General features: G+C 36.5%; 1 pseudogene; it reads left to right on the top strand.

The window, feature by feature from the left end:
- Nucleotides 1-2,666: 2,666 nt before the first annotated feature.
- Nucleotides 2,667-13,072, top strand: LOC141844144 (mitogen-activated protein kinase kinase kinase 1-like; annotated as a pseudogene).
- Nucleotides 13,073-13,498: the final 426 nt, after the last annotated feature.

Below are 13,498 nucleotides of genomic sequence, written 5' to 3'. Positions count from 1 at the left end.
TGTTTTAGACTTTATCTAAAAGACCTCATACCAATAAAATATCTTTTATCTTATAATTTTAAGATTTTTTTATATATTTTCAATGTAAAACTTTGATTATATTACAATATGAGATTGAAATCCAACTAGAGGTGCTCGGAGGAAGAGGACGAAGAAGACAAGAGAGGAGGAGATCAATTTTAATAGAAATGATCGACTTTTGAATATGCATAAGTTATATTATGAATTTATTGGGTAAGTGAAGAGGAAGACTCCTGATAAAATTATTTAGATTAATTTTGATCAAAACTGCTTATAATAATATAAGAAGAATTATTTTTAGCCTTTTAAATATGTGCTAATAAAAATAAAAAGTACTTTTTAAAACTATTTTTGGCTACAAATTATATGTTTAATTGTCGAGATCGACTTTGTTACCTATGACTATTCGAACAAAGTCAAATGTTTTATTTTCTTTAAATTAATTTGTTTTGACTTGGCCTCACGTATCACACTTTGTGAGGAAGAAGTGAACAAGTCAACGCTCTGAAAAATAATTTTCGAGGAATAAATTAATTCCTAAAATCAATTTATTTAATGTTAAATTAGAAATTGAGAGAGAAAGAAAAAGAATTATAAGTCGACTAAATTTGACTCAGCACGTGCGACATAGGACACAGCGTTTAACGATGAAATATCAAAATTATTACAATTTAGAGCCAAATTAAAATATCCATAGAAATAAAATAAGAGGGATCTTTGAGTGAATTGATCAACCCAAAGGAAGACTTAGGATAAGGCATAGTTTCCCCAGAGCAAGTCTCTCCTTCATCGTGATTAATTACAGTTTCTCAATTTATTTCCTTGTAAATGGTGGTCGGGGCCGTGGGACCGGACCGGCCACCCTCAGAGATGTGGCTACTGGGATTATCATTTTTTTTCTAGGATTAATTAGGTAAAATTTGAATATTTGAATTATAAAAAAATATTATAATATGATTTGGTTAATGTTATAGGTTGGTATATCTTAATTCAGAAAGTCAAGATCCGATCCGATTGGAGATGACACGTCGGACATAAGACTTGACTTTAGGATTGATTAATTTGGTCCCACACTCTAGCTCCACGCCTGAATTCTACACTCACACCCCCTAACCTAGCAAGGTAGTCGAGCTCTGATTCGGCTCCTCATCCGACTCGGCAACCAGCTCGACTCTTCGACTCGGCAACCAAGTTGACTCGAAACGCAACACTCGACTGCTCCACTTGGGTTCAACACCAAGCTTCGAGTTTGGACCTCCTGATCGAGTCTCCACTCGGCCTCGAGCTCCATCTCGGACTGCATCTTGCCGCCAGAGCTCCACCCACCCAGTGTCCTACTCAGTGCTTGACTGACTTTGCTCTCGTCATCCCATCATTCAACTTGTCAGATCGCTGCTAGAAGGACACATGCAATGATATAATATTTGAAATAATTCGCTTATTGAGATAGTATGATTTATGACGACAGGGTCTGATATTGTACTAGGCATGGGCAATGTGACCCTTCATTATGGCGGCGACGATGTGATATTCTCCTTACCTCTGATAGGACATCTCCACTAATGTGACATTTCCTTTATCGAAGATGAGACATCTTCTTCCCTAGTAATCCTATATAATAGCCCCTCCGTGCACCGGTGCAGCTACGCTAGAATATATAAACATACTTCTTTCTCCCTTCCTAGTCTTTCTTCCCCATCTCCAAGCGACTGTCTAACTTGAGCACCAGAGCGATTGAGCTAGAGCACCCCTAACATCTGTTCTCACCCTCTTCCTTCTTCTTGCAGTTTGGTGACGCAGCAGATTCTGGTGTCTTTCTCCTCGACGTCGGTCGTGGGTACTGCGTGACTCTATCAACACAAGTCAGGTGTCCGATGACTCATCCGAAGGCAATCGAGCAGGAACGTTAAAAATACTTAAATATCAAAATTAAACCGTTAGAATATGAAATCTTGGGATTACAATTAAAGTTTCATATTAAAAATACATATGAAAAATTATAAATTTATAAGATGGAAGATATCTTGATTTGAAAGTAAAATTTAAAAATAAAATCACAAAGATTAGATTTAAAATGGACAATATCTTGATATATATTAATTCTATTGATCTTGATAATAAAACTATCTCATAATATTATTTAAAATTAGTTTTGATATAAGAATATTAAAAGAAGAATATTTTTGGATGAAAAATAGGATAATGTTCTTGAGTCAAATGTTTCATTTTCTTTAGTTTAAATTATTTGACTTGACCTCACAGAATAAATTGAATCAATCAAACTATTATTTTTCGATCACTCTTTAATTGCGAGGAACAAGTGAACTTGGTCAACTCCCTAAAAAGTTATTTTCGAGGAAATAAATTAATTCCTAAAATCAATTTATTCAGTGTTAAATTAGAAATCGAGAAGAAAATAAAAAGAATTATAAGTTTTCCACTATATCCAGTTGACCAAGTTTGACCCCGCAGTACGACCTGGGACGCGGCGTGTATCACGACTTGAGTCACGACTGGGCGAGTTTATTTTAAATATCGGGGGCGATAGCCAATTTGGGGACGTTGAATTGGTGGCCGCCGCCTCTTCCTCCTCCTCCTCCTCCTCGGCTCCTCCTCCTCGTCGCCGGCAGCTGGCGGAGACTAGCGCCGCCCGTAATGGACGAAGGAAGCTCAAGATCGAGCCATCCCATCGGCAGCGCCCGGCGGTTGGATCGCAGCAAGGCCCTCAAAAACGTCGACTACGATGCGGCCGACGGGGAGACTCCCCTACCTTCCCCCCAGTTCCACCCCCACGCGCCCGACGCCGATCCGCCCAACCTGAGGATGCGCGGCGTCGACGGGGAGTTCGATCTGATCTGCCGCAAGCTCGGCTTCACCGACCCGGAGGATTTCGGCATCCCGTCAGCCGTCTGGGAGGAGGCGCGGAAGGCGCGCTCGTCCTTCGACAACTCCCCCTTCACCCCTTTCCGCGATTCCTTCTCGCGGCCGCCGCCCACGGTGTTGACTGATCGGAGAGCGTCCCTTCTCGTGGAGCCTGTGAACAGCGTTCCTCCTCCTACTGATGCGAGAAGAGGAGGTGAGGGAGTCAAGCGAGCGGTTGAGCTTTCGGATATTACGCTGCCGAATAGGATGGCGGGTTTGAGTCTCAGCCCTCCGCCGCCGATCTCCCTGCCTCGTGTCGATGACCGGAGCTCTGCTTGGGATATTGTGAGGTCTTTTGCTCCCGACCATGATGAAGAACGGCCAGCCCAGGAGAGAATACTGTCGGAATCCGAAGAGGATCAACTGACCGACGACGGGGTTAATGAGGATGGGAAGGATACAGGGAGGGGAACTTCTGATGTAGAGTCGAGCCATGACGGGGAAGATTTGAGTGTGAGATTGGGCGAAACGGACAATGAGCTCACAGGATCGACGCGGGAGAGGCCCTTCTTCACGGTCCTTCAGCGTCAGGGGCTATAGCAATATCAGCAAATGCAATGTTGAAGAGGAGTATGGTGTCTTGGACGAGAGGGGAACACCTTGGAAGTGGGTCGTTTGGGACTGTGTTTGAGGCTATCAGTGAGTAAGTACATTCTCTTGCTATTGCTCCAACAAGTTCTTGCTGCTAAGTCCATATTCTTGCGATTGGTTTATTCCATTACATGATAGTTTGCTTTTAATTGTCAAGAAAGGTATTTTGTTGCATTTGCTTATGGTTGGACATGATTGTGTATCTTTGACATCTTCACACATAATCGGGATCATCTTTCTTCAACTGGCAGGGTCATATTCGTTGATCAAAATACATCTCATGAAATTTTTAGTGGCTCAATTTTGTATTTTATTTTTGCTTTGTTCTACTTAATATTGTTTTCTTGTGTAAATGTGATGAACTACTTATTCAAACTACATAATTTTCAAGTTTGCGCACAAGCATTTCCTTGAGATGCATAGGGAGCAGATGACAAGTTATTGTTTTTTGTCTTCTCGTCCCGCTTCTCATCATTTCCCATTTGCAAGCTTGTAAGCAAAGAGAAAACAAGGAGGAATTCCTCTTTGTAATTCCACTTTGTTTTTTTTTGTTGACAAAATGGTTGCGTTAATGTTTTGCAATTCATATGATGCCATAATTTGCATCTTTTAATTTTCCATATTGAAAAAACACCTTCTAGACTAATATCATTTTCCTGTTAACTTCATCTTTTCAGTGATGGATTTTTCCTTGCTGTTAAGGAAGTCTCCTTGCTGGACCAAGGAAGGGATGCCCAACAATGCGTATCTCAGCTGGAGCAGGTGATATACCACAGATTGACATTACCCGTTTGTGATTTATGTGGCGTTAATTATGCAGTTTCTACTTTGAGAATTTTTTTACTGGTTTTCTCTACTCCTAGTTCATAGGAGTTGAGTTGTTTATACTAAGTGGCATCTAATATATCTCTACTACTCTAATCCTCTGACATCAGCTCTTTGCCTTCAGGAGATTGAACTCTTGAGTCGTTTTACTCACACGAATCTAATTCAGTTTTATGGGACAGATAAGGTAAATGAACGGTCATGACTTTTATTCTGTTATTTTGTATTCATTAGCATTTCTTCTATATCAATGCATTTTTCTGAGATCTCCTTGATCATTACATGGAACATGATAATCAATTGAACGATTGATTTGCAAAAGATGTGCCTCCTTGTGAAGCTTCTCCTCGGCCAAGACACACAAATGACTTTCTGGATCACAAAATTGTTATGCTTGTGTTCTATATGTTCAGTGGATAAAAATCATCTCCACATTTTTTTTTCATCATTTTCAACTTTATGGTAATATGAAATTTTATCAAGCCCTTACTGTAATTGTTAGTCATTAGATGCTACTTTGGTGCATTGACACTTCAGTATAACATTTCATGAATTGTTTAAGACTTATAGAAGGCTTTGGAACATGAAGAAACCAATGTTGGTCAGGAATGATGCTATGCTATAAATAATATTTTTGAGAGCTTGATCATCATATAATACTTTTAGAGTTTGTACCTTTGTACTTACAATAATTTTTATGTACTCCACAAGGCAAAGAAAATATGTACTATTTTTAATCATCATTCTTTCGGTTAATCGATAGTTTGCTAAAAGATAAAGTAGTAGGAGTAATTAGAAAGGGGAATAGGATTATAGTGTTAGTGTCAGTCCTTAGTGCCAATTCGGATTGAGTGAGACTCGAGTTAGACTTAAGTCAAATCGAATCCATTAAGAGGGTTGCATGATCATCATGCATGAGATTAATGGGGTATTAATTTTCTCATCATTAGGAGGGTTGCATGAGCATCATTAAGAGGGTTGCATGATCATCATGCATGTGCATGGGATTATTAAATGCATTAATTCCATGGAATCCCAAGAGTCAAAAACCTTTCATATTCCATGGTTGGATATAAAAAGAGATGAGAGGCTCTTGAGAGAAGGACTATTGGTCTTCTTTCTCTTCTCTTCTACCTTGGCTGAACCTAGTATTGTGGCTAGCACCACGATCTGGTTCCTCTCCATCTCAGTGTTCGTGTGGATATCGTGGAGGCGCGAATATACTGATTGTGCCGAGATCCGTCAACCTTTGAAGGCAAGAGTTGCTGTCGGGATTGCGAAGGGCTCGCATCGAAGGTAACCTTGATTCCAGTAGATAGAATCGGTAAAAACGAATGTGGTTTTGCATGGATCTTCTGGAGGGATCCTTTTTCCGCTGCGTTTTATGTGGCTAAAATTGTTTTTAGGCGCATGCAGATCCCTACATATAGCTCTTAAGATAACTGTGGTGAAAGAAACTATTAATGTAATTAACATATATGTACCTCAAGTAGGGTTAGATGAACATACCAAATCTAGATTTTGGGACGACCTAGATGAAGTATTACAAAACATTCTGCCAATCGAAATGATTTTAAAAGGAGAAGATCTAAATGAGTATGTAGGAGTGAAAAATAAGGAATATGATAGGGGTGTATGGGGGTTATGAGTTTGGAATAAGAAATGAAGAAGGAAAAATTATATTGGATTTTGCGATAGCATATGACCTTATATTAGCTAATATATTTTTTAAGAAAAGAGAAGAACACATAATCATGTTCAAAAGTGAGAATAATAAATCGTAAATTGACTTTCTTATGGTTAAGAAGAAGATAAAAAGATTTTGTAAAGATTACAAGGTCATCCCCTGAGAAAACTTAACTATTTAACATAGGTTAGTAGTGTTGGATATACACCTCAAGCATAGTATCAACAGAAGGAAAATATACACCATTTCTAAAATTAAGTGGTAGAAATTAAAGTATGAGAAACAAAACATATTAAAGAAATGATAGGAGTATAAATATTAGGAAAAATATATGAAAACTCGAATACGACATGAGATAAAATGGTATCAAAGTTAAAAATAGTAGCCAATAGTGTAGTTGGTAAGTCAAAAAGACATGCACCACAAGTAAAGAATATTGGTGATGAAATGAAAAAGTATAAGAAAAAGTGAAGCGAAAATGAACAATCTATAAGGTATTATATACTTATAAGAATGAGAAAAATTTAAAAAAATATAATAGTTAAGAAAGTAGTGAATGAAGCTAAGAATGAAACTTTTAAATATTTATATTGAAAATTGGATATAAAAAAGAGGAAAGAGATATTTACAAAATAGCTAAAGTGAGATAGAGGAAGACAAGAAATCTTATTCAAATAAGATGTATTAAAGATAAATGCAAAAGAGTATTAGTAAATGATGAGGAAATAAAAGAGCGATAGAATATATATTTTCATCAATTTTTTAATGAAGATTTAAGTGATCAATTTAACTTAGGTAATATAAGTAGGTCAAATGAGTATAGAAATTTAATTTTTATCGTAAAATTCAAGTTTCAAAAGTAGAACAAACTTTAAATGGGATGCAAAATAAAAAATCAGTTGGACCAAATGATATTCTGATAGAAGTATGGACATATCTAGGGAAACAATGTATTGAATGACTTACAAAGTTATTAAACATGATATTGAAAACTAAAAAAATGTCTGATCAGTGGAAGGTAAGTACTCTAGTTCTCTTATATAAGAATAAAGAAGATGTATAAAATTGTGCAAACTATAGAAGTATTAAACTAATGAGTCATACTATGAAACTTTGGAAAAGAGTAATAAAAAAAAACTAAAGAGATTACAATGATCAAAAATCAATTTGGATTTATATCTCGAAGATCTACAATAGAAGCTATACATCTTCTTAGGCAACTAATGGAAAAGTATCGGGAACAGAAATAAGATTTACATATGGTATTCATTGGCCTAGAAAAAAGAAAATTATATGGAGAATTCTAGAAAAAAGAGGTGTTAGTATAACATATATTGAACTAATTAAGGATATGCATAAGGAGGGAAGACTTCGGGCAGATTAATCAAAATGTTTTCCCTAAAGATAGGGTTACATCAAGGATGAGTGTTAACTCCCCATCTTTTTACATAATCATGGATGAACTCACTAGACACATCCAAGATACGTTACCACAGTGTATGTTGTTTGCAGATAATATTATTTTGGTAGATGAAACACGTGAAGGAGTAAATGCTAAACCCAAATTTTGGTGGGAAGTGCTAGAAGTGAAATGTTTTAGTAGGGGTGTAATCGAACCGAGCTGAGGTTTAGTAGAGTAAAGACAGAATATATGAAATTTAAATTTAGTAATATGAGACGTAATAAGACAATTGTTAAGATAGGATATGACGAGTTGTTTGTAACTAAGAGTTTAAGTACTTGTTTTAGAATCATTTTTACAAAATGATGGAAGAGATTGAGAGAGATGTCTTAAATAGAATAAAGCGAGATGGTTAAAATGGAAGAGAGCGTTAGGTGTTTATTGTGACCCTAAAGTACCTTTAAAATTTAAAGGAAAGTTTTACAAAACGGTGGTTAGACTTGCTTTGTTATATAAAGCTGAATGTTGGGCTATGACTCAAACACATGAACAGAAGATAAGAGTTGCAAAAATGAGGATGTTAAGGTGGGTGTGCGGACATACAAGGATGGACAGGATGAAAAATAAAAATATTAGAAAGAAAGTCGGGATTACATTTATTGAGGAAAAACTCTAAGAGACACGTTTAAGATGGTAACAAACATGTACTTAGGCAACTAATAAATGCTCCAGTTAGATGATATGAAACTATGATAAATGTGCACATCAAACGAGAAAGAGAAAGACAAAAAAAATTTAGTTAGCAACAATAAAACAAAATAAAATTTATTTAAATATAAATGATGATATAATAGGGGATAGAACCCAATGACATAGAAGGATTCATATAATTGACCCCACCTAGTGGAATAAAACTTGGTGGTTGGTTGTTGTTTCTTTCGGTTAGTCAATATAATTTCATAGTCTTATTGCTGCTTTTTTTCTTTTTGAATATTATGATTTTTTATAATTTTTTTTGCATGTTCTAAATCTTCAGGATAGTTCAAAATTGTACATCTTCCTTGAACTTGCTAAAGGATCTTTGGCATCACTTTATCAGAAGTATCAACTGCAACATTCTCAAGTGTCTGCTTACACAAGACAAATTTTGGAAGGATTAAACTATCTGCATAATCAACATGTGGTGCACAGGTGAATGTCTCTATAGGTGCAACTGATTTTTACAAGGTCTCAAAAGGATTCATTTACCAACAAATTCATCTTGACATTAGACTGATTGGTCTTTAGATTGTTTCACCACATGGGTCATCCCGATGCTTTTCTATCCTGAAATGTGTCATGCTCATTAGGATGTGTTTGTTTGAACTGACAATGAAAGTAAGCTCTTAAAATTAATCGTACGACACCAAAATTTTAAATCTTTATAGAGCCACTACAAGACCATAGCTATATTGATGTCCACTTATTTTGAACTAGACTACACAATACTATATAATTCTATCAGAAAAGTGTTAAATACGAGATGAATAAAGCTAAGAGGAGTCAGGGGGATCGAAAGTTAGATGACATGAAAGAGAGAATAATCTGCAGAGAATGGTCAAACAGGAAGAAGAGGCCAGCCAGCTAGGAGAAAGGAGACATGATTTGTCACCTTGGTTTATTCTTGAAGTTTTGTGAGACTTAACACTTCCAGATTGCAATTTGCCCCTAATTCAATTAATCTGAACTAATTAGCTCCTCCTGTTTTTGAAAATCGTTGAAGGTAATAACTCCAATACTCTTATAAAAATAGAAAATTATGCAATTGAGAAATGTAGATCTGTTTCAACTTTATCTAAAACAAAAAAGATTGCAGTGAAACAGTTCAAAGTTAGCTTTGCCACATCCGATCATTGGTATGGATATTACTTGAGAGCTCACTCATGATGAACTGAGAGCGATGATACTGATAAACTTTCATTTCCAATTTTTGTTAGTATGGATATTTTGGAATTGGATACCGACTCTTCTTTTATCCTTGGTTCTTATATTTGGCTTTGGGAATCATTTAATATTCTGGAGAGATACATATATTAGGTTTCTATGTGCTGAAACCTCTATCTTCTTTGATATACATGACACATTTAGTGTTTAGAGAACCTCATAGAAAATAATGAAGATATTAATTGGAATCCTTTTCATAACTTGTGAATTTTCTCCAACTTTACACCTGAAGGTGGGCTTATGAATTACTATATGATGGTTCTTGTTGTTAGTAATCCTTTCCCCCTGAATCTATGGTTTCCGGTCCAGATAATCAAGTAGAGTTGTTAATTTTTCTAAAAGGTACTCATGTCTTTGTCTTGTTCTCAGAGACATCAAATGTGCAAATATTTTGGTTGATGCAAATGGATGGGTGAAACTTGCTGACTTTGGCTTGGCAAAAGAGGTCTTTCTCATTTCTTGGTCTTCACATTTCATGAGTATGAAGGATGATTAGTAAGTTACTCTGATAATGTTGTTTGACCTTCAGATATCTAAATTGAACTGGGCAAAATCTTGCAAAGGAACTGTGTATTGGATGGCTCCAGAGGTATCATATTTTCCTTTTGTGCCACATTTTTCACACCTAATCAAATTTACTATTTTGCCAGAGTATGGCTGTAATAATTTGACTTCAACGACCCAATGAAGTTAGATTTATCATTAAAGATTGTTATTTTAATTCTTCTTTACATTATTATTAGTTTATTGAAGATATGAATCCACATTTCTTATATGCTGAATTTTCCCTTGATGTGTCTATTGTTGCTGGGATATTATCGATGATGCCAGATATATATATATATATATATATATATATATATATATATATATATATATATATATATATATATATATATATATATATATATAGGAAATTGATCAGCCGCGCACCTTCCCTACGCGATCCCGTCCGCACCTTCTCCTACCCACGCCCACTGCCGCCGCGATTTCATCGCCGTCCGGCCATCTCCGGCCGCCGGACCGGACCCAATCGACGCGCCACTGGCCGGCGCGTCGACCGGCGTCGGTCCGGCGGCCGGAGATGGCCGGACGGCGGCGAATTTGGCCGGAAACCGAGACCACAGTGACTGGCGCCGTTTCCGGCCAAATCGCGGCCGGAATCCGGCCAAATTCCGGCCGGAGACCGGCCGGGGCGGTCTCTCCTTCCCCGGCTATATATATATATATATATATATATATATATATGTTCTTTTGATTGTCAGAAGCTCCATATTCACATTTGTAAACCACGGAGACATTTTATCATCTTTTGATAACAGGTTGTGAAGACCAAACCGTATGGACCTTCAGCTGACATATGGAGCCTGGGGTGCACTGTTTTAGAGATGTTGACTCGTCGACCTCCCTATCCTAACCTTGAATGGGTGAGTGATCTATATGTTTAATTTACACAATTTCTAGTTATTTGACATCAGACAAAAGTTTTGGTCAAATTAGAATTCATGATGATTCATACAAATCAGTTATATCGAACTTATATTTTCAGTTGAATGTTGGATGTGCTGATTCTTCTTTTCCTGTTTTGGTAATTGTGACTTCAGGTAGAAGCTTTCTTTAAGATTGGTCGTGGCGAACTACCAGTTATTCCTAATTCCTTATCTGCAGAGGCTCGTGATTTCATCAAGAAGTGCTTGCAGTTCAACCCAGATGATCGGCCCTCTGCTGCCCAACTGTTGAAGCATCCATTCGTCAAACGATCACATCGAGATTCTACGGGCTTTAGTCATTTTTCACCAGTGACAGCAGGATCCAGGCGACAATGATTATGATTTGCCATCAAAGGTAAACCATTCTAAAAACACAGTCATTTGTTTTTTTGTCAAATAGAATCAAGAAAATATGCTGCCGCTTAACTAAGGGATCTTTATAAAGCTGCTTCGGAACCATTTAGTAGGCGAAAAAGTTGTTTATACTCAAATAAACATAAATTAGTAATAACTTAAATGCCAATTTTATGTCTAGAGAAATAAGAATTGGAATAGTACTTCACTGAGGAATAGGAAATGCATGTTTTTTATTTTAAGAAATGGATTTGTAACTTTCTCATGACATCCAATATTACAAAATAAGGTTTCAAAATACTAATTTAATATAACAACATGCATGGGATATCGTTGAAAATCCTAAATTTTTTATTCACTTGAATTCTAATTACTATTTTCTTTTCTTTCTTTTTTTATCATGTTAATGAACGGACTAAATAATTGGAAATTCAGATTCAGCTATTCCATTGTTTTTTCCTTGTTCCAAACAAACTCTTATGGATTGTTGTGGTCTTTCAAGATCAAAGTGGATGGAGAATGTTAAAATATCAAATTTTATAGTTGATAGAATTATAACTTACTATTTTCTTATCATTTTAAACAAATAGATTCAGAATTGGAATTCCAATTCCATTGATTTTTTTTTCTCCTTGTTCCAAAGAAGCTCTTATGTCTCAATATGGTGGGGAATCATTTCGATCAAGCTGATTCCTGATGCATTTCACATTAACTGTGATGCACAAAGTTTGGTTCATACATCTCCCTACTTACGATCACTGATTGTTTGCTTTTCCATATGCTAGGAGAGTTTTGGCCTCAATCTTTTGCATGTGTGACTGAATCATTGAGCAATCTATTGATCTCAACACGCGAGGGTCTTGCTCTGCGTCTCAAGGAAACACCGATATTCCAACACTATGTTCTCAAGAAATTTCTCTTGCTACTTAAGAAACTGATCCCTTGTGCTATGCTGAACCTTCAGGATGAAACTCTGTAAACAGGCACTCATGCCTGAGACTGACTGCAGTTTGTGCCACAGTTACTTCTTCCGCTGGCATATCAATGAGAATGAGCAGTTCCGACGCCGAATCCCTGAACGAGCAGAGTGTCGGGCGCAGCAGAGTCATCCTCAAAACCTTTGATTTTGCTTAGACTGCATCAACATGTATTGCATGGACTGCAACCTTCCAGTTCAGGAACCAACTTCAGTTTTGTGCCACAGTTGCTTCTTCCACTTGCATATCAATGAGAGCAAGCAGTGCTGATGTTGAATCCCCATCGACAAATGAGGCAGCGCGTCGTAGGCACAGAATCATCCTCGAAACCTTTGATTGTTTTTAGACTGCATCAACATCAATGAGACTGAGCTGTGCCAATGTTGAATCCCCCCACCGACAAACGAGCAGTGTGTCGTAGGCATAGAATCATCCTCATAGACTGCAGCAACCTTCCAGTCGATGAGAATGCGCAATGCTGATGTTGAATCCCTGTCGATGAAGGCGCAGAGTTGTCCTTAAACCTTTGGTTGTTTCTAAGACTGTAAGTAGCAGCAGCCAAAAGGAGAGCTCAAGAACCCTTTCAAAGTATTCCACAAGGATTTGTTGAGGAATTTCGAGAAATCAGGTATATTTTTGCATTATTTTAAATATTAATTCTCAAATTATTCCACCAGGATTTGCCGAGGAGTTTTATCATTTTAAATATTAATTCTTGTATTTCATTTCATATGTTTTGCATTATTTTTCTCTATATTGAAGTTTGAATAATGTTGATGTATCTATGTTGGTGAAATTTCCATTCTATATATCTCCATATATTGAGAACATTTTCATTTTGCACCCTATAGTTTTCTGGTTGAAATTGTCATTTCACCCTTGTAGTTACAATCTGTAATCAAAATACCCCTAAGTCTTACCTTCTGTTATCTTCGGAGCATAAATCAATTTATAAATCAACTTAGTTTTTTTTTGATAATTTAGAGTTATAATTCTATACTGCAACTATGATTTATAAATCAGCTTGTGATTTTGTAAGTTGATTTATAAATGAGCTCGTGTGTTATAAGTTTTAAGATGTTCAACAATTTTGAACTCACAAATCCCTCTTAGGATCGGTGTTAAAGTTAGCAAAGTGATATGATACTATTTACATTATGGGGCTTTTAAAAATTTGGGAAATTACTGTAGTAAAGTGAAATGTTCCCGGTTAACCATCACGGTAAAAATATGTGGGCAAAATAAA

The sequence above is a fragment of the Curcuma longa genome, chromosome 13 (genome assembly GCF_044706935.1).
Source record: "Curcuma longa cultivar G26 ecotype Majalengka, Jawa Barat chromosome 13, ITB_CL_G26_1.1, whole genome shotgun sequence".
NCBI classification, from domain to species: domain Eukaryota; kingdom Viridiplantae; phylum Streptophyta; class Magnoliopsida; order Zingiberales; family Zingiberaceae; genus Curcuma; species Curcuma longa.
The sequence above is the reverse complement of the archived record's forward strand: the minus strand, read 5'-3'. Positions and strand labels throughout refer to the sequence as shown.